General features: G+C 40.9%; 1 pseudogene; it reads left to right on the top strand.

Annotated features, from left to right (window-relative positions):
- Positions 1 to 2241: 2241 nt before the first annotated feature.
- Positions 2242 to 3846, top strand: LOC136385836 (tubulin alpha-1B chain pseudogene; annotated as a pseudogene).
- The last annotated feature ends 727 nt before the right edge of the window (positions 3847 to 4573 follow it).

Below are 4573 nucleotides of genomic sequence, written 5' to 3' on the forward strand. Positions count from 1 at the left end.
TGTGGATTACCATTCATTCTAAGAAAGAAACCACGAAGTCCTTTCTCAGGACTAGTCAAACAGCTGCTAGGAACAGGACATGAGTTTGTCACCAGGAGACTCACATTCTCAATTGAAACAACTACTGTATTATTCTTGATCAAAACCCTTACTTGAAACAGCTGCCCTCCTGGCATGGAGAAAAGAAACTTTCATTTGCATAAGGATTCCACCTTCACATCATGGTAAATTTCTGAGAATCACTTTGTCACACTATGCAAAACACTGTAGAAACAGGTAGAAATACAATGGTAGAGCTCCATAATCAGTCCTGGATATTGTGTAGTAGATAAAAATGACTGTGGAAGTGGGGATGTCACTCCATAAATTAAGAACCCACTATTGAATGTCAGCCACTCAGAGAGTATTTGACAATAAATGAATGAAATGAGTGAAAGAAATAAAAATAGATATCAAGAAAACATAAGTAACTTTCTTGTATCACTTGTCTCTGAAAAGCTAGAAAATACCGATGACCTCCCTCATAGGGTTGCAATAAAAAAGCATAATAAAAAGCATGATAAATATATTTCATCATATTCTCTGGGTTTTCTTTCCCATTTTCATTTTCTGCAGTTCAAAGTACTATTCTAGTCCATCAAGAGTGGAAACATGTTTCAATTCTTAGAAGAGCATGTAAATTGAGTTTTTTTTTTCTCTTTCTTGTACCTTAGTGAGAAAGAGATATTTTTAATGAATAAAAAAAGTCAGGATTAAGTTCATAAACTCAGAATAAAATAAAGTGAGAAAAGCATATGGGAAATTATGACAAATCATGATACAAGGAAGTGGTCATGAATACCTCACTGTTAAGTAGTGGGGTACAATCCTATGTACAGAAAGAGAGTGGAATACCAAAATCCACCAGAAATAAAGTTAAAACATGCCCCGTATGTCAAACTCAGTGAACATTTTTATGACCCATCAATTGTATCGTTGCAAGTCATTAGAGAAAAGATTTTGATGAACATCAGCTTCTACATCAAGGAAAATAAATGAGCCTCCAATTCCTTCTTTCTCTTTGTTCTCACCTTCAAGTTGTTAAGGTCTTTGAGAAGAATAAAAGATGACACTTCAGTAGCTCACAAATCAGACTTAACTGTTCCCATGTCAGTTTGAGTTTAGAAAAGATTACTTTCATCTAACAGCCCTCTCAGATACAGTAATACTGTAGGGTACTGTGTCACCTCCAGAAATGATTTATACTGTATCAATCTAAATTTTAAAATATTAGAGAACTCTGCTTTATATATATCTCCATTCTTAAGAATGGAGCTTTAAAACAGCTCCAAACAGTGCCTTAATAGCACAAAGAACAAAGAAATTTTCCTATTCCTTAACTACCTACAATTCTAAATTAAGTTATTGTTTAGAAAGAGATTCAAAAGAGGTCAAAATGAACACACGCACACACACACACACACACACATACACACACACACACACAATTATTCTCCAGTTTTCCAGTCACCATAAGAGAAATAGTCCAAACCTAAAATTTAATCACTTCATTCAAAAACAATAAAAGCACAAACTAAATGTAAGGGTCTTTTTAAGGATGTGGAGAAAAGGGAATCATCATGCACTGTTGGTGGGAATGCAAACTGGTGCAGCCACAGTGAAATACTGTAAAGATCCCTCAAAAAATTAAAAATGAAACTGCCTTATGACCTAGCCATTCCATTTCTAGGAATATATCTGAAGAAACCCGTAACACTAATTCAAAACAATGTATGCACTCCTAAGTTCATTGCAGCATTATTTACAATAGCTAAGCTCTGCAAGTAACCCAAGTGCCCATCAATACATGAGTAGATTAAAAAAATTAAAATCAGTTCTACACACACACACACACACACACACACACACACACACACTGGAATATTACTTGGCCATAAAAAAGAATGAAATCTTACCATGGATGGACCTAGAGGGTATTATGCTAAACTAAGTCAGTCAGAAAAAGACAAATACCATATGATTTTACTTATATATAGAATATAAAGAACAATATAAATGAACAAACAAAACCTGACCTGTGGTGGCACAGTGGATAAATTGTCAACCTGGAACACTGAGGTCACTGGTTCGAATCCCTGGGCTTGCCTAGTCAAGGTATGTATGGGAGTTAATGCTTTTCCTGCTCTTCCCCCCTTCTCTCTCTCTCTTCCCTCTCTCTCTAAAAATGAGTAAATAGAGTGTGTTACTTACCACGACTCTTAGCTTGTCAGGGGCTGTAACCGGGATCCGTTGTCTACTCCTGTAGCCTGTGCCTGCTAACCCGTAACCATGCGTGAGTGCATCTCCATCCACGTTGGCCAGGCTGGTGTCCAGATCGGCAATGCCTGCTGGGAGCTCTACTGCCTGGAACATGGCATCCAGCCCGATGGCCAGATGCCAAGTGACAAGACCATTGGAGGGGGAGATGACTCCTTCAACACCTTCTTCAGTGAGACAGGCGCTGGCAAACATGTGCCTAGGGCAGTGTTTGTAGACTTAGAACCTACAGTCATTGATGAAGTTCACACTGGTACCTACCGCCAGCTCTTCCACCCTGAGCAGCTCATCACAGGCAAGGAAGATGCTGCCAATAACTATGCCCGTGGACACTACACCATTGGCAAGGAAATCATTGACCTTGTCTTGGATCGAATTCGGAAACTGGCTGACCAGTGCACAGGTCTTCAGGGCTTCTTGGTTTTCCACAGCTTTGGTGGGGGAACTGGTTCCAGGTTCACCTCCCTGCTGATGGAACGTCTCTCTGTTGATTACGGCAAGAAGTCCAAGCTGGAGTTCTCTATTTACCCAGCACCCCAGGTTTCCACAACTGTAGTTGAGCCCTACAACTCCATCCTCACCACTCACACCACCCTGGAGCACTCTGACTGTGCCTTCATGGTTGACAATGAAGCTATATATGACATCTGTCGTAGAAACCTTGATATTGAGCGCCCAACCTACACTAACCTTAACCGCCTTATTAGCCAGATTGTGTCCTCCATCACTGCTTCCCTCAGGTTTGATGGAGCCCTGAATGTTGATCTGACTGAATTCCAGACCAACCTGGTGCCCTATTCCCGCATCCACTTCCCTCTGGCCACATATGCCCCTGTCATCTCTGCTGAGAAAGCCTACCATGAACAGCTTTCTGTAGCAGAGATCACCAATGCGTGCTTTGAGCCAGCCAACCAGATGGTGAAATGTGACCCTCGTCACGGTAAATACATGGCTTGCTGCCTGCTGTACCAAGGTGATGTGGTTCCCAAAGATGTCAATGCAGCCATTGCCACCATCAAGACCAAGAGCAGCATCCAGTTTGTGGACTGGTGCCGCACTGGCTTCAAAGTTGGCATTAATTACCAGCCTCCCACTGTGGTCCCTGGTGGAGACCTGGCCAAAGTGCAGCAAGCTGTGTGCATGCTGAGCAACACCACAGCTATTGCTGAGGCCTGGGCTCGCCTGGACCACAAGTTTGACCTGATGTATGCCAAGCGTGCCTTTGTCCACTGGTATGTGGGTGAGGGCATGGAGGAAGGAGAGTTCTCCGAGGCACGTGAGGACATGGCTGCCCTTGAGAAGGATTATGAGGAGGTTGGTGTGGATTCTGTTGAAGGAGAGGGTGAGGAGGAAGGAGAGGAATACTAATTACCATTCCTTTCAGCCCTGTAACATGTTATACTCACTCAGAACTTCAGGTGTTAGAGCTTTCTGACTAGATTGTCTTCACTTTTTCCTGTGATCATGTCTGTCTTTTCATGTGTACCCAAAAGATTTCCCCCTCATGTCTCCAAGTAAAGACATTGAGAAATTAAAATAAATAAATAAATAAATAAATAAAAATGAGTAAATAAAACCAAAAAAAAAGAAATAAACAAAACAGAAACAGACTCATAGATGTAGAGAAGCAAGTGATGGTTGCCAAGGGGAGGAGGATTGGAGGACTGGGTGAAAAAGGTGAAGGGACTGAGAAGTACATATTGTTAGTTATAGAATAGTCACGGGGATGTAAAGTACAGCATAGGAAATATAGTCAATAATACTGTAATAACTATGCATGGGGCCTGGGGCCTGGAAATATGGGGGACCACTTTGCAAAGTACATGATTTCTAACTACTAAGCTGTACCCCTGAATCTCATACAAAATAATATTGAATGTAAACTGTAATTGAAAAAAATTAATAAAAATAAATGTAAGGGGCCCTTGTGAGAATTGCAAATATAAATCATCTCCTTCCAAAAGCAAAACAAAATCATCCCTTTCCTCAGAGAACTACCACTATAGCAGGGACAATAAAAGATGTGCACAAATACTTATAATGTACAAAATAATAAGATAACTGTCTCAGAAAGGTGTCCAAAGTGTCAGCAATGCTCAGCGAAAGAGAAAGTTAAATAACTTCAGAACTAACCAGGACTGTGACCCTGAGCATTCTACTCAAAGGAAATGGCATAATAAGACCAGGGGTCCTCAGGAAGAGGCAAAGTGTCAGTTTCACCTCAGAGTGAAGAGAGAAGTGGAAGACAGTCTGAAAA

Source organism: Saccopteryx leptura, chromosome X (genome assembly GCF_036850995.1).
Source record: "Saccopteryx leptura isolate mSacLep1 chromosome X, mSacLep1_pri_phased_curated, whole genome shotgun sequence".
Lineage (NCBI taxonomy): Eukaryota > Metazoa > Chordata > Mammalia > Chiroptera > Emballonuridae > Saccopteryx > Saccopteryx leptura.